Source organism: Dromaius novaehollandiae, chromosome 1 (assembly GCF_036370855.1).
Source record: "Dromaius novaehollandiae isolate bDroNov1 chromosome 1, bDroNov1.hap1, whole genome shotgun sequence".
NCBI classification, from domain to species: Eukaryota; Metazoa; Chordata; class Aves; order Casuariiformes; family Dromaiidae; genus Dromaius; species Dromaius novaehollandiae.
This window is the reverse complement of record NC_088098.1, coordinates 21,805,814-21,826,891: the sequence shown is the minus strand read 5'-3', so window position 1 is coordinate 21,826,891 and position 21,078 is coordinate 21,805,814. Positions and strand designations below refer to the sequence as shown.

Genomic DNA, 21,078 nt, shown 5'->3' with positions numbered 1-21,078 from the left:
TTATGCTGTGCTATTGAAGACTGGCCTGAGCCCGGAGCAGTAGATTACTGCATCTTTCCATGCAGTGGAAGCGTGCCAGCTGCTACCTCCCTTTAGAATATAAAGCATGCACATCTGGCATGCCAGGCTAGATTTGCTCTCTGCTTTGGGTCAATGACCCTCCCCAGGGATCCAGCAGAAATGCAGGATACAGCAGGCCTTTGAGAGAGGAGTAAAGCCAGCTTGAAGCACAGTCTGTGCAGGCAGTTGTCCAGAGCAGCAGACTGGCAGGCTTGCAAAATGGCCAAGATTTTGTCTACTGTGTGTAGGGCAGACTAGATTTGCTGCTAGTGGTACTGTTGCTGAAGTAGGGGTCAAGGTGAGTGAGGCGATAGTTACTGCAACATGGGAGAAATTCCAATGCAACCCCTTTTCCTATCTCTCCTGGCCCCAACTTCACACCTTGAACAGCAAAACTCAGATGTTCCTGAGCAGGTTCTGAAGAGGAGACTGCTCTGTACATATGCAATGCTGTATAGAGAGCCCCATGCTAGGTCTGAATAAAAGAATGCATTTAAACAGCACAATGCGCTGTCTTGCAGAGATATTAGCTTGGCTCTCAGAGGCATAAATTAATACAGTTTTCCACTGGAGGAAGTCTGTGTGAGGTATCATTCTGAAATGGCTATAACCCTTATACTTTTGGAGCCAGTTCATTTGCAGCCAGTTTGGCTACAACTACATACTGCTACATTGCCTGATGTGGATTTATCCTTTGTGAATTTGCTGCCCTCACAGCCTCAGCAGCTGAGTAATGAGCCACCCCAGGCAGGTCCTAAATTTGCTAGAGCAACTCAAGACACTGAATACACTGAGTAAGCAGATGGTGTACACAAATCAGAGTTGTTTAGATGTCATTTTATGATTAAAAACTGTGTGGTGAGCATAATTCTTGCAACAGACATGCCTACTCCTAGTAGGCATTATAGAAAACTGTATCCTAGGGAGTGGAACAGACAATGCACGTGGGAGGTCATTAAGCAGGAACTGAAACATAGGTGGCTTTGGAGAATGTGGGGAGATATATGGCAGAAGTAGCATCAGATGGTGGAAGAGGAGGCAGTGAGAAAGGCCACACACACAGAGATCAAGGAGTCTGCTGGGCCTGAAAGAGAAGTTTGAACGTGAGTAGAAAGGCTTGGGTAAGTCAACGCAAGAATTCAGATCTTTCCAGGAGGGAGAGAGGAGGAGAGATATGCCACTGGATGGAAGGCTCCCACAACATGTCAACTCTGCTCCAGCACAGGTTATTCAGAGACCTTCTGGGTTAGTCTGCTGGGGAGGCAAACAGCAGAAAAGAAGCCAAAATAACTATCTGAATATTACTTTTCCATAAAAGCGAAATGTTATCTCATTTTTAATAGATTTTTAGTAATAATTTCACGGACAGAGTAGAAATAGTCTTGTTCTACATTTTCAGTGTAGCTACTTTCATTCTCGTTATTCTGACTGGAGATGGAGAGGAATAAGGGTAGGAAAGTAGAGTTCTTCTACGTTCCTGGCAACCTTGCTGACATAGCTCATGTTCCCAGTCACATGATAGGGAAGTGCGGCTGCTCCACACATGAGCTCGCTGCTTCCTGGTCTGCTCGACTGCCTGAAGCAAGTCATCTGCCTTACGCATCAGACTGCCCCTGTCCTGTCGCAAACGGGAAAGTGTAAACAAAGAAGGAGAGGTCACCTGTTAATCAATTTGATATATCACTAAGGAGGATATCATCTGTTCCTGGCGTTTTAACTGTTGTGTACCTGCTGCATGGGTAACAGGTAACTTCTTTCCCGTAGCAACAGAGTTCAGGGGAAGACACATACTTCTATCGTATTCTTCCAGTCCCCAGGTGCCGTTATATACCCCATGCTACATCCTGCACAGAATACATTGTAAACCAGTGATCTAGCTCTTGTTTATACAGAAGCCTGAATTTATCCTTATTAAATAAATAAAAAAACTATTCTTTCAGGAGCAGTCTAAGGGGGGAACAATGATTGAGCAGTAATAATTTACTACATATTTGTATATGCAATGATATGCATTTTGCTTTTCTTGCTATACCTTCATGAAATGTTATTTCATTGATAGGAAGTCATTTTCAATACAAACAGTAAGGTCCCATATTTTATTCCCTGTGCAGCCGTGCCAGCTTGTTAAACATAAATAGGTCCCTGTGTGAGAAGGATGTTTTATGTCTCCGTTCTTAGATTCACTAAATAAAAACAACGATTCTGAGCATCCAGCTTGAGATCTTAACTCAAATTTTCCAATCAGTCGGAGCTTGACTCTTCTTGAAAGTTGCAGCTCATGCAGTCCCTAGGATTGACATAGCCTGAATCTCTGATTACTTTTGAAAATGTTCTTAGTCTTTCTTTTCTCTGCTTTCAGAATGCTTTGCCTGTCTCCCCACATGTAGGTGTCCTTCAGGGTCCTCTCCCAGCTGAGCACACTAGAAATAGACAATATTCAGAAAAATCCGTAGCTAGTATCACTGGTAAATGCCTGGGGCTGCCTTGTAGAATACCCCATTGGTCAGAGCAATGCATCCAAACATTCATAGATATTTTAAATCTCCCTCACCCTGAGACAGTTCCAACCTACAGACTCCCAAGAAAATAACTATCGGATTATTATCACCTTCCATCCTTTTTTGTTGAAGTTGGAGTTGAAATGAAGAAAAAAATATAAATGTCATGCTGACAGAAAGGCGACAGATTCTGTAGCAGTTTGCTTCACATAATGAAACCAAATAAGTCAAAGAAATAAACAAGATTATTTATGGAATTTTGTTGCTGAAAATTCATTAGTATATGTAAAAGTCCTACTACCATTAACTATGTAATTGTCTAAGACACGCTATTTTAGAGCAGCAGATTGTTGTTTCTTTCATGCATTTTATTCTCTTTCGTAAGATACATACTACAGAAATTCACTACTGAAATTATTATCAAATCATATGCTGATGAATGAGCACAAAACTATTAATGGCACACAATTTATAGTGCACATGTTCACTAGAGTATCTCTCAATCCATGCAAATCTTACAAGATACCCTTTGTGCTTTGATTTTCTCTGTTAGATGATTGAAAAATATTCATTAAGAGATTTCTCTAATGAGCTGTGTTCAAGCATAAAATAGGCCACTCCTTTTATAATTTGTGTGGTTTTTTGAATATAAATATCCTTCAATTCCCTATAGGAACTGACTTCAAATGGGAATTTTGTCTTAACACAGTTTTCAGGATCTTTGAAGGGTCTTTGAAGTTTATAATTGGGTCCAAGCTGAAATGTGGTGTCATTCACTCAAATACTGTAGTTCAAAGATTCACATTGATTATTGTTGGTGGAAAAGATAGTGCTTTACTTTTTGAGATATATCCCCAAAATCCTGTCAAAACACACTTAAGCAGAGAGCTGAGAGAATCTTAACTATCTGAAACCAATACAGCAACCCCTGGCCCTATGGTCAATTAATCCTGAGTTCCATTCATATGGTTACTTCAGTCTTGCTTTCCATTAAGTGGTTTTATTTATTTATGCTTTTATTTACTCTGCATAGAGTAAAACAACCCTTCCAAATATCAAGCTGCATTGCTATTGTGGCTTTCTAAAGTCTGAGTAGGAGGCTTTGTAATGTATCCAAAGAGTCAAATGGATCTGAACTTCTAGCCTCGGCAGGGACGTAAGCCTAATGGAGACCATAACTTGTCGGAAGTAGCATTTCTGAGCTCGATGAGCTCTTTATGGCTTGCTGTCCCTTTGAGACTTGAACTGATGAGTGACAGCCCAGGAGCTTCAATTAAGTTAAATAGCTAGTTATGTGACATAGTGAGCTGAAGCTTCTTTCCTTCGTTATTTCCTCTTTATGAATTTAGCTGATATTAAAATGAAAACTCTCTTTACTTACAAGCCCCAATGCAGACGTCCAACTAGACTCCTAGCTGAGTAGCTGCACTCATCACTGCTGTGTCTTTATCAGATAGAGAGGGAGGAGACTTTGCATGTTGGCAAATCAAAACAAAAACCTCAAACTTCTCTCAGAAGACGCAGAATAGACAACAGCACAGATGTCTGGCAGATGTGACGCTTGATGATGTCCTATGAGAAAAGAAAAAAAGAAAAAGCTCTTTTACCTGCTGTGTATTCCAAGCTGCGTCTATTCCAGGTATGAAGACAGAGCAAGGATCCCATCGTAAATAGACTGCAAACTTTGGAATGGTTGGAAGGTAGATCTGTGTTCCATTGTAGGTACTGAACCATCTAATACAGTGAAAGAGAGTCTGCTTTCAGACCAGGACTGTTCTGGAGGGACAAGTATCTAAAGGCCCTGCTCCTATGCTGATGGTCTAACCACTAGGTTACCATCAGACTTCCTCATGCCTTATCTTCTGACTCCATGATTCTTGGCTTCCAGATGCAATTCATATGCTTTTGAAATACGGGAGGTATGGTTAAAACTTCTATTCAGCTCAGAAATGAGAGTGAGTTTTCCTAGGCAAGCACTGTAGATGCTAGGCTATTTTGCAAAGGAGAAAACTGCTGCCAACAACTACTTTTTTAAATTCATCTGTTCTCTTAGGTAGCCCTCCTAAGCTGGCTCACATTGCAAAAGAATGGAGACATCTCACGTTTTTAATGAATTACATATACTCTCAGAATAAGGAAGGAGGCACCTAACCTAGGAGGTACTGATTAACATCCAGAGGACATCAAAGGAGCCTACCTTTCTTCACTGACCTTCTAAGGACCATAGAGACTTACTTAGGAGAAATGGATTTCTCTGTCTCTCCACACACCTCCTGAGCAAGGAATCTGAAAATTAGATGGACTATGCCTACATTAGTCTTAGTATGATCATACAAACTCTGAATCCTGTGATTTTAGATGGTTCATGTTCTGCAACATGGGAAATAATTTTGTATTATATCCTTCATGCTACATAATTCTGAATTTCTTGCTCATTCTAATGAGATATATTATCAAAGAAGCACCAAAATTTACTTTACATATCTTTAAAGGATCGAAATAAGGAGAAACGGAAAGTATTCTCTCATAGAAAACCAGAGACTATTTATTAGACAGATGTGTGCTTTGCTTTGTGACAAGCAGCAGCCAAAAATCCAGTTTATCATTGTGATTTTTTCTATATATATTTTAATGGTGTCTGAGAAAGAAAATAAAAAATATATATGTAAAATATCAAGATGATCACAATCAATATCAAGCTAAACAACCTCTTTTTTTCTTGTTCTCAACCAAAAGACTCTGAGGACACTCTCTTGAATTTGAGTATGAGCATACTATCACATCATAATTTAATCACTTCTTTCTTTTCCTTTCCCAGAAAGTCATCTTGGATGGTGTCTTCTAAGCTGAATGTACATGATAAAAACCTCATTAGTTATACTGTCAGAAAAAAATTCATTTGACTTCCTAACCAAATATAGGCAATTGTTCTTTAATGTCATCAGTGAGGTTGGAATATTTTTTCAATTAATTTTCAGTGAGGAAAGACTCCAAGGCTGGAAGTGAGCAGCAATTTCTGCTCCTATAAGCCATGCTTGCTTTTTCATTGCCCTAGTTTTATCATAAAGGTTCAAAGACATGGTTTTCAATTTCTGTAAACTCAGTCTATTCACTGAGACACATGAACAAGTCAGGTACTTAGGCTCATCTTGACAGCCAAAAATCACCTGTGCCTTCAAACCTGAAATCACTATGAAAGCTTGTTTCTCAAGCCAGAATTCAGAGACCAAACAACCATTTTCAACATGATAGCCAGCTCATTTCCTTTTGAAGACACTTTTGATGACTGTCTTCCATTTCTCTTACATCACTGAAAACAAGCATGAATTCAGCACCCATATCTTAATAAAACTGACAGCTTTACAGCTCAACTAATCCACAGCCATTTCCAAGACGACCAGCAGTTTTTAAGATGTAGTTCCTTGCGATAAAGGCCACAGTGACTAAACTTCATTCAGCTTGTCCTTTAATTCTCACCACTCAGCTGGGCTTTCCAGTTCCTGCTCACAGTCCTGTGAGGGTTACCAAAATCCACCATTCACTATGATAAATATATTGTACATTAAAAACTTCTTCAGTTATTGGCCATTCTGGCACAGCTTTATTCATTGAGAATGCTCCCTGAACAATCCACTCAGATCCAAGCCTCTCCTATGTAAGAAGCTGAGAAACATTTGTGAAATGGGTAATTCTAATTGCAAAGAGACCTAATGCTGCTCTATGCAATTTGTGAGTTTTTCCACTGCCTGATAAACCATTCTACAAGTCATGTCAACAAATGCATGTTTAATAAAGAAAGCCCTTAGTTTTTATACTTATAATCAAGAAAGATCATTTCTAAGCTCAGTTGAAAGAAGTAGATGCAATACTGATGTTAGAAGGACCCCAGTCTCTAGGTGTATAGATTTTATGTATGTTCCATTGCATGAATAGCTCAGGGCTAATACATGAACAGTAAATGAATCAAACTTCTCCTAGTTCTCTGTACTTTTGGTACCACATTAAATTACAAAGATGGCATCCCTCCAAATCATTTGAACATCGTCCATATTCTATTTTTTTGTAAAACATGAGAATATCATCCATTCTGTGAGGTTTCCCAGTCTGGGTAATCTCAGTCTTGCATGCTTCAGTGTCTAGGGCACTGTCACAAATTTGCTCACTTTTCTCACCACTCAAAGGCAATTCACATAATAAGGGATAGGGGGTTTCACCCCCTAATGAGTTTGCAGAGTTTATTGCTTACTGAAGAAATATACTTACCTGTGCCTAAAGCTCTCCAGGTTTTTGGGTTTTTTTTCCACTCAAGCCTACTATTCACTATCTGAACAAGCCTTCATTGTGTTTCTACACAATGTTGTCTCTTGAAGATGACTACTTATTTGTAATTGAAGATCACGGTTACATTCACAAATATAAGACATCTCTTATTTCTAGATTTCTAGAGGTATGTGAAGGTTTATGTTAAACCAGGACATGGGAACTTCTCCTTGGTCTCATGTATGCATGAAGATCTGTTAAAAGTGGTCAGTCTGGCAAAGACGTGCCTGTGACAGATCCAGCAAGAACAGGGCTTGGCAGGGAGATCTTGAACAGGGGAGCAAGAATATTTGAGGTAAGAGAAGGGGTGTTCTGACCCAAACATGGGAGAGGCATGAGCGTCTGTGTGTGTATGTAAGGCAATCACAGGCAGGAGCAGAGCCCTTGGAAAAAACACAGGAAATTTCAGTTGAGCCTCGGGCAACTTCAACGCTTGGAGATACTTTGTGTCTCACCAGCTATGGACTAGTTATCACAATGCTGGTCAAACTTCATCAGGGCTGTAAAGAGGCTCCAGCTGCAGTCAGCTACGTGCTCTATCCATTGGATGTCACCAGCCAATTCCCCTGTCCTTTCTTCATGGAGACTGTCCAGAATTCGTTGTGCCTCCCTTGCCGCTAGGTAATCAAAAGCTTCTGTTGGGCTGGTAGTGCAAGGGTAGTGTGTGTGTGCTGCAGCTATTCCTTGTGTGGAGGCTCTGTGATCTGAAATGACCTGGAAAATGCATTTTGCTTCTCAGATACGTTCTGACATGCTCCAAAGCACACACAAACAGTTTCTTGAAAACTGAAAGGCTTTTTGGCATATCACTTCAAACAAGCTTATCAAAGAAGTACCTGTGGTAGATATGTCTCTGGGCAAAACCGCGCAGCACAGAGTATAAAAGTAATGACCATTCTCTGCACTCCCATGTATTTTACCACTTTGTGACTCACAGTGTTTTAGAAACTGCTAAGTTGTAACACTCCAGCAAACCAGAGAAGTATTTTTGTCCTATTTTATAGATGAAGAAGCTGAGGCTCAGGCTGGCTAGATGACTCACCAGTAGTAATATAAAACATCCCTGCAATTTCTGCAGTGAGAGCTACAAAGCAAGCCTACCAAAGAGCTTGGTGTATATATATATATAACACAGATCTGCCAGTCAGACACTTCTGCCAAAAGAGCATTTCTCCTGTCGCCCTTTTTATTGCTATCATTCATCCTGTGCTTTCTCTAAATACACATAAACTGCATTAATTATTCATTCCAGTCATCTGCCATTTTGTCATGCATAATACTGTGTATCTGAGGAGTCTCTCTCACTTGAATGCAACTGAATCTTATAGCAGATGGTGTTGCACAGGGCATCTATTGCCTTCCTTAAGTAATAGTTCATAAACTTTTCTATTTTTCTATTGTGTAGAAGCTGCATACACTGAGATATCCATTTTTATTTAGCTTTCTGGTTCTTTCACGTTCTTTGTAGGATTCTCCCTCAATAGTCCAACTGTTCACAAAGAAATGTTATACAATAAATCTATTTAATTTGCAGCTTCCTGAACACCTTTGTGGTAAAGCAGAATATGAAATCTGTACCTTGATTCGTTAAAATTTCCCATGGCAGTTCAGCTCTGAAAGACCTTTTTTTAAAGGCTGGCACAATATACTAAACATCCAAAGAGTTCAATGCTGTTGCCTTTGTATACCACATAACATGGTCACCAAAATACGAAAAAGATACAGAAACAGAAATGCTGCACTGAAATGCACTAATTAGATCATTGTTTATTCAAGGGAAGACATCTTTCATCTCCAGCAACTCAGGCAATTAGGTGAGGTCCCTCACAGCACACCACAAGGGCAGTCAACTGATACTAATGAGTTCTGTGCTGTAGTTGAGTAAACAACTGGTCATCACAGTCTCATTAGGACTCTTCCATTTCCATGTTTTCTTCCTAGATGCTGGGCTCTGAGGCCCAATAACACGTGTAGAGTCCTTGTCATAACTTTGCACCTGCACATATTGCTTTTGCTTTTTCCTTCTGCTCTATCCCCACACTGTTTAGCCATCAATGTGGGGCTGGTGCTGACCTTGCCTATTCAGGCTTCATTCCATTGGCATCATTCTTTTCACGTCCTACCCCAGCTTCCAATGAATGCATAAACTTGCTTGTATATATGACTCTATGTTGAGCTCATTTTAGTGATGATGAAACTTCCAGCTACAGAGAATCTCTCTCTCAGTTCTGGACGTCTGTGATGTCAGCCAGGATAGTAGCTGTCACAACTGGATGAGTTTTTAGGTTGCTTTATAATGATCATTTGCAATGAAGTAGCAAACTTTTAAGTTGTACTAACAGCACTTCTACATCAAGTGGACCAAATACTTCATCACAGTTAATTCTCATTATATGTCTTGAACCTGTATTGATTTTTTAAAAATGTATCAATTCATATTTTGTGCTTTTATTCCAAAATAAAAATTTCTGCTCACAAGAAAAAAAAACTAAACTCTGAATGTCAATCATTTTAGCCATTTGAATTCATAGAGAGAGTAAGACTGGCTTTAAAAACAGATAAAGTAATTTGTGGGCTCTGGGCCAGACTGTGCTTTCCAGTGTTTATCCAGTGTAACTTTACACTACAGCAGTGTAACAGATGTGTGATGTGAGAAGCTATATGAGGCCAGAAGCTGAACAGTGGAGCTGGTTAGCAAAATTTCAGTACAACCAAGGATTGATGGAATCAGCCATTCTGTTGAAATCTTCATCATGAAGACTTCATCAAATTGGGTCATTTCCACTGGTATTTCATTTCCAAAGAAAACTAGACTACACCAAAACAGTACTTTAGGCACTTCGGCCAACAATTATTTTTAATTTCTTATTCAGAATTTTTCAATATAGCTTTTTATATAATCAAAAATAAAAAAGTCTGCACTGAAACAAAAGATGGAATTCAGTTGCCTGAACAGAGGTATCTACTGACATTTGAGATGCACTAGCTGCCAGTCGCTCTTCCAGAGAAGAGAAAGTCTCCCATAGGTCCTGTGCACGATTAATATATTGCAGATAGCTATAGCTATAGATTTAGATGTATGTATTATATATTTCTATTTAGGCAACCAAATCCCAGCAACAGTGATTGTCAATAACTGGGTTTGATGCCTAAACACGTCAGCATTTAAGATTAACATGTCTAGATTTCCTCTTATAATTAATGATAAATAAGAATTTCCTGGTTTTATGATCCTTGTACTTATCCTGTAACATCTTCCCCAAAACATAGTTCCTCTACCTTTTGTATATACTGTGTACTCTAGTACTCTGCATAATGATCTGTTGTTTCTAACCAAGAACAAATTGTCATCATAAACAGGTATTTATAAAGGTCTGTTTATGCAGACTTTATTCAGGAATGGTTATCTTAAAAAAATTAAAAATTAAGCCACTCTCCAGGAGGAGGGAGTTTTGGAAGTGGATGATGCCAGGAAAAGGTGCTCTTATTCAGAGTAAGATCTGTGCATAGAGTTATTACTGAATTCAGTAGTAATGGGAAAAAATGTACATTTTATACATGTAGACACACACACACACACACACACACACACACACACACACACACACATCATCCCATCTTATTATGGAATAATTTTCAGGTGTATGCAAAACCTTGGTTTTTTGCACTTAGTTATATCAAGCAAGTTTTTCTTGTCAAATCTTTTTTATTCTCAGCCTTTTCTCTCTTGAAGTAACCTAACCCTTTTCAAACAGAAGCCTGCCAGACCACAGACCTTTTTTTGTCACCACAAGAACCCTGGAGTATCACTCAACAGGCACAAAGAACATAGTAATGCCCAAGAAGTAAACTATGCTTTATATAAGCATATTTAAGCAACAGAACCTGTCTCATCTCTCAGCTTGAACATATTTCACAATAAATGCAGGAAAACTTAAAAGGGTGGAGAAAGAAAACGCTACCTGTTTTAATGCCTTCTGAAATGATAATTTTGATGCAAATTTAACATTAAGATGATGAGAGTAGCTCACAAGGTAAATCTGAAGCATAGTTAGCCATCAAAGTTTTAAGTGAAAGGGTTTTTTGGTGTATATGTATTTTCAAAAGAAACGTGGGGCTCATGAGGTAGAGCAAAATCCAGAACTTACGGTGCAGATTCAGCTCTTGGTTTATGTTTTACCAGAGGTTTCTTGAATAACTGGGCAACTCACCCAAGGACTAGGTTGATAGAAGGATTTGAACCTTTGAACCAATTCTTAGATTTCTCTGCCTGCTGGGTACCTGCTGAACAGAGACACAAATCTCATTCTGGCTGCAGCTGTGTTGAAGATATTCCCACCTATGTCATTCTCAAGAGAGAGGTTATCAAAGTTCAGTTAAAACATGCCTGTCTGACTGACAGAACGGGAAGACCTGATATAAGGAGCTGAAGCAGCAGACCTGCAGGCATGGGAGCTCCTAGCGGGAAGGTAGTGACAGACAGAGGAAAGTAGGATCTTTTCCAGTCAAAAACATCTACAGTTACAGAGGATGTGTCACTGTCTAAAGAAAGAGAACTGAGACTCGGAAAAGCATGCCTGCTGACTTTCCCAGGCTCGTCTGTGTAGGCAGCCTGCCTCCACAGCAGAAAAAATTATACTCAGTTTTACACGTGTGAAACAGGATTTGTTTGTATCGGTTTTGATGGAGTATATGCTGGAACATCAAAGAAAAAATCAAGCCTGGTCTTGTCTATGTGACCAGTTTTTCCAGAAACTGAGACTGACAGCTAATTTTGCCTAGATAATCAAAAAGGTGCTGTTGTAAGGATTTTTTTCCTACTGAGCTGGGCTATCGGAGAAAGCACTGACCTAGAAGTGAGATAGCCTCATGGCTTTACCCGTCCTTGGGGAAATGATCTATTTTCTAACATAACCTTCTCCTAGAGAGCGTCTGGGCCCTGCGCCCCACCCTCCACCCCAGACCTCCCTGTCCCTGCCCCCCCACCACAGCCCAGCCCTGCCTAGCCATGCAACCCCCCGGCCCCCACCCTGGCCCCGGCCCCATGGCAGTGCCCGATGCCCCCATGGCTGGGGCTGCCCCTGCTCCCTCGGGTGGGGGGACGGGCCCTGGCAGTGCCCTGACAGAGTGACCAGGAGCTGATACTCAGTTTTTGAAACCATCAGATGCCAAATTCTATTCTCAGTGCCACTGGTGTGAATAACCCCATGGAAGAATGACCCAAAACCTAATGGAGAATATTTTCTCTGTTACAAACACAACTATTTTTTTTCTTTTTTCTTTTTTAACGTAACTTGAACCGATTTTAGCTTTGGTTTTCTGCCTGGTTGTTTCCTCTTTTTTTTCTATAGCTTTAACATGTAAACAGGTCAGAGTTGTGGTCAATACAGCAACATAGATATTCATGAGAGAGAAATTTAATGTAGTGGGTTTAATTTAGCTAGTACATGAATGAAGCACCAACCTTTTGTTCTTTGTCTTTTGGTTATTTTGCTTTTTGTCTGTGTTTTACAAATGAACTCTTTTTTCTTGATAGACAGGGTCATTGTGTTCCTGTAATATTCATGTTACATTTATGAGGCACATCCTTTTTTTATATCCAGTCATCCTTAACCCATGCACCAAAAATTAAAAATACAGCACTGTTTTGTACATATGTGGAGCACAACAGGGAATAATCCAATTAGATACTAAGAATACTAGATAATGTTACAACAACAAGAAACTTATCTATCAATTGCAATAAATGTGTTCCAGAAGGACACTTAGCTTCTTTAGCTGATATAAAAGAAAATACAGATAGTTATCCAATTACAGCTAAGATGATATTACAATCATGTGGCTTCCCTAAGTGCCCTGTTCTTGCACGCAATATCTAAATAGACATTGTAACACTATATTGAATCGTACTCTATAATGCAATATGGAGTAAAATAAAACACCACTCTTTGTCACAGAAAAAAATCAGCAACAGAAAAGAAGACTAAAATTTTACAGTAAATGTTCAGTCTACAGACATTTTTTAAAATGTCATTACTTTAGTGTAGTTTCCCAAACCGTTTCCATGCTAACCTTGTTTCTACTTGTCTCTAACTTTCTGAAAGATTTTCCTTTTGGACTGAGCCTTTGTGTGTTTTGCCTAAAATGAATAATATAAAGTTTGTCCTCTTTATGAGCTGTTCTCCTCATGCATGGTACTTGCATCGTCTTGTTCTTTGCTTTCTCTTTTTTGACCTCAGCTGAAGTGAGCTTAAATATTGTGACCTAAAATTACATTCAACAACAAATCTTTGTGCAGCAAAACCGTAAATATGTGTACTGACCTTTAAGGATTATGCACAAGGAATACTAAGCACACCTGTGATGTTCTGTAAGATGAAATGAAAAAATGTAAAATGAAAAGCAGCTATTACGAATAATTGTGTGCAATGATGGGTGTATTTCTTCTGCAAAGACAAAACTTCTAACTCTAAATACCACTACAATATTCAAGATGAAAAATAGAGTATGTTTTTACATATACAGAAAGGGGCACTTTCTACGTTTCAGTGTTATGCCATACCTCCCATTCTGATATCTGCGGATGCATCTTACTGGTAAATAAAATGGAACAGGTCCAGTTCTTTGGCCCTGAGGGCAAGTTGCACAGTAGAGCTCATATCTGTACAGCTAAATTACATCTTTCTCGCCCACATCTGAAAGATAGTGCCCTCCTCTGTATTGCCTAATGAAAACAACTCCTGGCTTGGTCTATCCCATGGGCTGGGAGTGTTAGCTGTCTTAGACCAAACCCATGCCAAAGAGTGTGCTAGCAGCATGGAGTGCTCAATCCTGTGCCTTGGCCTTGTTTAGTATAGCATTATAGACAGCTCAGATAATTTCTGGCACTTGTTACATTGGCGTTTGATGTTCTCGTGCTTCTGGAGATAGTGTAGACCTTTGAGGATAGACTGTGATGCTTCTTTGCCCTGTGCCTCTGCAAGTCTTGTGTACAAGATGCAAACATTGTATAATAGTTCACTGCAGTTTCACCATCTTTTTTGACTTAACCTGCCTATCATTTGGAGCACAGACTCAGGGCCTGAATCTGCTCTTATTCCCTTCTCAGACCTGAGTAAGTCCTCTGTTATACTAAAAGTCTGACATTGAAGGACACTGGAATCATTCCCCTTGCCTTTTTCATCCTCTGTCAACTTTCTAATCTAATTATGAATGATATTAAAGTTCACTAATCATTAGTATGCAATAAGTAACCCAGAGGCATTTAAAGGTGATGCTAAAGTGCCATGAAACAATTGGCTTTTGATTGTTCACATGATAGTGATTTCCTGATGCAATGTGATTTTTATAACAGGTAACGAAAAACACTTTCCATAAAGCATTACAATTGCTGCCACTAAAACTATTGGCCAAATCTATGTGGAGATAGGTCTGGAGTAGGGGAGGAACAAAAACCTTTTCTTCCCCCTAAATGGGGGCCTGATTCTGAAGTTTTTCCATCAACTCTAGGCCTTTCTGCCCAGATTATTTGGGAACCCTCAAGCATAAGAAGCCTATCAGTATATTTTCACAGTGCAGTGTGGTATGCTGTCCTCATTCAGATTTAGAAATCTGGGAATAATCTCTCTGACTGGATAACTTATGAGTTTTCTAATGCAGCATTTTATGTTTCCTTACAGTATTAACTACTATATACTATATATCTACTCTCACGGTTTCCAAAATGTAATTATGTTCTATTTATCATAAATGTACGCAGATCTAGAAAAAATAACAACACACCTATCAGAATTTCCCTGCCTCAGCTACCTTCTCTTCAGTGTTCTTTGAATATGCATCAGGCTCCTCTCAGAAATCCAGGATCCTCAGTGCTGAGTGTGAAAACACCCCTCTGACTCATGGCCTCTCTCAATCTCAAGAAGGCATTTTTCTTTCTTCTTTGGCTTGTTTCACTTGCTACAGCTAACTGCATGAGACTGGAACTTAGCAAAGAAGGCAAAGAAGATTGCTGCTAACAGCAACCTTACCTGAAATATATCTGTCTACAGTACTGACGTTTAAAAAAAAAAAAAACAAAACATGCTATGAATCACTTCAGTGGGACCTGCAAAACTTGAAATACAGAAAGAAATGAGAGTAGTTTGGGTAGTTCAGACTGCTTGAGAATTATTTTGAATATAACTGCAGACATAAGCTTGTGTTGTATGAATTCTTCTCTCATCCCTGCTTCCCTGTGTCAGTGATAATTCTCCCCTTGTTCCCATTTTTTCACTGTTGTTTTCAAGGGCAGGTGTTCTGCCCTTGGAAAAATCCAGCATCCTTGGTCTGCTGCAGAAAAAATGGAGAAAACTTTTTTTTCTCTTGGATTCATCTATTTCAGGCCAAAGAGTTTGCACTGACCTGCATCACTAACCATTTGAATTCTATTCTAATAGGTAAGTAAAAAAGAATCCCATATTCAAACTAAGGTTGCAATCTGGACATGGTCCACATAGAAGCTCCCAAATTCATGCCAATGCTGTAATCTGCTTTTAGATGTATTCCTCATATTATTTTTGTATAGATTAATAAATATGGCATATGCTTATAGATTTTAAATCCCTTTATCCAATAGTTATTTCTGAATAATTAAATAAGAGGTATTTTCTTGACAACAAACGTAGGCAGTGATTGCTTGCTTATTTATCACAAGATTTACTACAAGATCCTCTGATAACCCCATTTCGTTTATTACTTTAGGGCAGGGGTAGAAAGGCTAGCTGTTACATGCCTTTCCAACAGTTTCAATGATAAACCAGACACTATCTTCCACATTAACTCCTTTGCTATCAGTCACCACCGTATGCTTTTTCATGTACATCAGTATTTTCTTCCTGATTCTACTAAATACATCCCAAATTAGATTTTATTTTAAGATATTAATAAATAATAGGCAATCCTGCATTGCTGTTAGAATACCTGTTAGTAAACCATTTGGTTTTGCAGGTGAGATAATCTTTTGTTTCTCTAAATTATGACAGGTCCTTGTATTAAGTTTTGCCACTTCTCATATGTCACATGCTCTTAATGGAGCTAGGGTGAAATCCTAGTCCGGTTTAAGTCAATGCATTAAATCTTTTCAACTTCAAGAAGGTCAGAATTCTGTGTTCTGATTATATTTTGACTGCATCAGCAACAGAGAATTGCCGCTGGAAAGAAGATAGGACTAACAAAGTGGTGTCTTATGCTGGACCTATTTCAGGCCATTCTGAAATCAGTGAAGATTTAGAAAAGATCAGAGTCAGAGTCCTACAGGATACCTAGGCCTGTGCACATAAAAAGGAGCCCAAGCTAGTTTCTCTCCAAAGCCTCTATAAACATGAATATGGTGGTGTAGGAAGGGGCAAATTATCATTCTTGTCACTGACCGAAATAAGATCTGCAAAATAAGACTGTAGCCTTCCTCGTCTTCCATTACAGACAGGAGACATCAAAAGAGTACTTCTAATCCTGTCTTCATTTACAGTAGAGTTAATGCTAGCTAGAACCTATTCTGAATCAACACCATAAGTAAGAACATAGGACTCCTGAGCTAGCAAGAGAATATCTGCCTGAACTAGCACTACCCCTGCTATAAAGTCTACTATACCAAAGAACAGGCAGACTTGATCCTAGAAAATATCTATGTCTGTGAAGAGGAACTGAGGCAATCGAGACTACATTGCCTTTGGGTCTACATTAGGCCATGGACAGGTACCTGGAGGTGGCTGTGTGTTTCTAACTCCTTATGGATTCATTTTCCAAATTTGGAGACCTTTCTGTGTTTCTCTGTTTCAACTTACCATTGTGTAAAAAATGATTTCCTACCAGAAAATTTAATAGCTATATGCCTTCAGAATTGTAACTGTGATATTTGCTACCATTGTGTATTAAACTCCTCACTGAATTATAACTCCTTCATAGATTGGACAGCAAGTTCTTTGCAGGTGGTATAGCATTACCTGAGTTGAAATGCTTTGAAAATCATCCAGAAGCAGTGTAAAACAATGATAAAAATAGCAGGGTTTAATGTATTTCAGCTGATATGTCAAAGATGGTGATCTTCCTTTTAAGAAAATAAATATTGGCTTCTTATTGGCTTCTATTGATCTTTATTTAAAAAAATTAAAGCTGCAGTGAGAGATTTTGAATTTTTTTGTGTGTGTTTTTACAGACCACTGAATCTTCCACATCATTATGTTCTACTTCAAAAATGGTTAAGAACAGAAGACATGGCTGTACTAAGGGAATAAATACAATCTTTTTGGCAAGAAGGACTTAAAACTTTATCTGTTGTAGCTTTATACAAAAAGGTAATTACCTACAGGTTGAAAACTGACATTTAACATCTTTTTTTTTTTTAGTAAACATGTCTATACCATATGATAAAAGGCAGTCCAGCTATTAGAAACACAATACAAAAATGGGTCAGATGTGGATTACTGCAATGCTACTGAGAACAATTTTGTAAATGTCAGTCTTTAGGCATTATTTTAAAAGCCAGCATAAGAATGATTTCACTGAAGCAAACTAGATACACTGACTTGCTCAGTTTAATGGGTCATCGCAAACATATTCAAGAAACAGCAACAATTAATGGGAGAGACCAAAGTCCACATGAATGCAATGTAAGAATACCTCTTATCTTTCACTGGCTTTGGCTAGAGTCTGTAAGAACTACGTAAAGATCAACATACATTAGCATGCATACTCATTAAAAATGGTGAATCGAATCTGCTTTCTCTGATTGTTCTTGTATTCATTTCCCATGGATATGGTAACATTTATTTCAAACAGAAATGATCAGCTAAACAATATATTTCTAATGGAGCATAAGCAAATCAAAGTACATTTTTGTCCTTGTGAAGAAAGCTATTTCCAAGTTTTACTCATCCAACCTGGGAAAAAAAAAATAGCATCATGTGATCAGCATGTTCTATCACAGTTCTGATTTTGTATATTCCTGCCAGCAGACACTAACTATATACAATTATTTACAAGAAATATCTGGTGAATAATTTGAATTGCAAAAATATTTTCTTTTTAATTTGAAAAAAACCATAAACAACTTTCAGGTGATTTGACTGCAAGAAAAAAAGCTGGAAAAACAAATTATTCACTGAGTATTACTTGTGTATCTTTATATGGGATATTTTTATAAGTAATTCTAAATAGATTTGCAGTTCATTCTTTGTAAATATCACAGAGATTAGCACTGGGAAAACTTTAGTTGTTTTGAATAATCAAATTATGTTACCTTTCCTAAGGAAATACAAATGTGTAAATAAAAAACAAGGTTTTGTTGGGCTTTTTAATTGCTTATCACTTCATTATGAGAATGGCTACTTCTAAAGAAATTAATGTTTGCATTCAAAAGCAAAATAATTACTTACCAGATCCTTTTCTGCAATAGAATTGTTTTGTATCTGTAAGCCCTGGCAAGTTATGCCAATAGACAGCACACCTATAATCTGCCCGAGCAACTTTCCACCTTTGTTTTTACAAAGGCGATCAGCAGGTTTTCCTCGGTAGGGTTGTTTGTGTTCCAAGGTGTCTTCTATAAAGAGCTGACTTCTGTCTTATGTGCTTGATTGATTCATTCGCTCCAACATGCAAGTCTTGCAATACCTGCAATAACTTGCAAATTGCAAATCTTGCAAATGATAAACACATTCTTATCTAGTCGATGAAAACCAGCATTTCCTACCACATCCTTCATATTGTCACATGTTACAACTGAGGTATTTTGATCAATTAGATAAAACTATTCACTGGCCACTATGAGAGAAAATATATTTCTTCTTCAGAAATCCATCCTGCCTTTACTCCCCTGGTCTTTATAGCTAATTCTTCCAAGCAGTTTAAGTCTTCCTGTGTAGGAAGGGCCCTCCAATCTTTCCACAATCTGGTCATGTTATACTGCACTGAGTGACTTGTGAATTATTCTCCTCACAATCAATAGAGTAGTCCTGTGGTAAAATTCCAGAAATGGTTGATTTCAATAGTAATATTAAGAAGACATTAGGTAGTGTTAGAAGCCTTTCAAATTTTTCACTGGCTGAAAAGAAATAAGACAAGATCCTACAATCACTAATTCAAGTAAGCACTAACACAGAAATGTAGATCCATTGTAACTATTCAGAAAAATTTCCGAGAATGTACTAAACTCTAAGCACCCTTAGGAACTTTTCGACAGGGAGTGTTGTCAGTGTAGCATCCCTGGCCCAAACATCCAATACATATCAGGTGTAAATCCCTGAGTTTGTAGAGTAATGCCAACCATGGTGGCTGAGGACTCATTGTTTTCTCACAGTGCCTTTCAGCATTCATGTAGATGTTGGCCTTGGTGATTTTAAGAAATCTACAAAGAAACAGAGAATGAGATTCATCTCACTTCACTTCAGATGTTTAAATTTTACAAGTGATATTCAATTTGCCTAGCTTATAATGTCTACATGTGCTATCTGCCTGAGCTCCCAGCATATCCAATGCAGATCTAGTTAATACAGCCAAGGGGGCAAAAGGTCACTTCAGCTCACTCAAAAGTCAGTCCTTCCATTTTGTCAGTTGAATTGCTGTCTAGAGACCACTGAGTGAGCGTAAACATGACTCTTGGTGCCTAATATTTGGGCAACTGAATTGAAGTCTTAGTATCAGCTTGTAGACAATACAGAAATCTATTATCTGTCTTAATGGTGGATATTTCTCTCCATTTCTCTTTAAAGTGATGTGAGTTTCTTCTGGAGGTGATGTGTCTTCTCCATTAAGTAGTCTAAGTCTAAATGACTAGCTCTCAGCTCTAATTGTCGAGGACTTAGAGTTTGAATCATTTGCTCAGACAAAGGTCCCTAGGACCATACTCTTTTGGGTATATGAGGGTATATATATTTAGCCTGGCAGATATGGCATAGGTGGGAAACCGTCTGGAGTGAGAGCTAGGAGCTAGGCATGGCATTTTAGGGCATCTCAAATGGCATCCATTCCCTATGTCTGGACAGCAGAATCAAGATCCTGACTTTTACACATCTATGTGTAGGTGAGGAGAATCCTATCCTAAATATAACTGCTGATTTAAGTTCCTTATTTAATGTTCCGTTATTTCATGCCACCAGACTCTTTCTCTGGTTAAAACTGTTGGCTTATCAGACTAAGCTGACTGACTGCTGGGTTGTAGGGAGTCTCTAGGGTCTCGGTAGAATGCATAGCAATCTGGACATCAGTATGCTCTAGCACTCTGAGCTGCTTACATCCTTCTCAAAAAGCAAGCTTTTTGAGGATATTGCTTTATTGTTCTCCACATCCTGGTGAGGGTGAACAAAGCCATTAAAACTTTTTCTGGATATGATTGGTTTGTATCACCTACATTTCAAGACAGCTACTACAAGGAAAAGATTTAGACATTTGACCTTTTTCTTTCTCCTGTTTCTCTTTTCTTTTTTAAATGAGCTTAGGTTCATTTTTGATTTTTAGATGTCTCGAATTGGATTGTGGGAAGGAACAGAAAAATAGAAAATGAAGTGAGCTTCTTGGCCTGCCACAGCAGTCACAACCACCTTTTTTTTCAGTCCTGCAGTATACATGTATAACATGCAAGAACAAGAAGACTGGAAGACAAGCTCATGAGTATACACATGCATGTTGTAATGAAAAGGTGGGTATGACAAAAGAAAATGTCTGCTTTGAATTGCAATGCATAATAGGGTCAGCAGGTTTCCACAGAGAAAGTGTCCAGTTGAGTACTACATTGCTCCTCACCCTTGTCTCAAGAACAAAACCCAAATGGTTCACAAAGCCTCTGCATAAAATTCATGCTGAAAGGTCCTCACAAATACCTTTCTGCTTCACTTAGCTTTTGTTACCTTCCCCTTTCTCTCTTTCCCATCTACATTTTTAACTGTGAAGAGAAACAAATGGAAAATATATGCTTGTATTACCAGAGCCAGAAATTATGATCAATTCAAATAAGGTAAAAAAGTGTTTTCTCTGTTTCAGTTCATGTGTAATTATTCTCACAAGCAGAGAAGAACAGGGAGAGGTAACATGTTGGAGACTGTTTCATTTGGAAAGTGCTTTGTTAGCTTTCAAGTAGGTTACACCTCATGTGATTTGGTGGAATTGCTTTCCCTTTTTCCTTTTTATCCTGGGTAAGGGTGAGTATTTAAGCACTCTATAGGGCATGTAT

At 38.5% G+C, this 21,078-nt stretch overlaps 1 long non-coding RNA gene across 1 annotated transcript in view; it reads right to left on the bottom strand.

Annotated features, from left to right (window-relative positions):
* The window catches only part of LOC112990946 (uncharacterized), a 29,209-nt gene extending 10,812 nt beyond the window's left edge, over positions 1-18,397 (bottom strand). Inside the window, exons 1-2 of the long non-coding RNA XR_010389071.1 lie at positions 18,290-18,397; positions 3,940-4,130 (exon numbers count right to left, since the gene is read on the bottom strand). This is a non-coding gene — a long non-coding RNA (uncharacterized LOC112990946). The remainder of the gene's footprint in view (positions 1-3,939; positions 4,131-18,289) is intronic.
* Between the last annotated feature and the right edge of the window lie 2,681 nt (positions 18,398-21,078).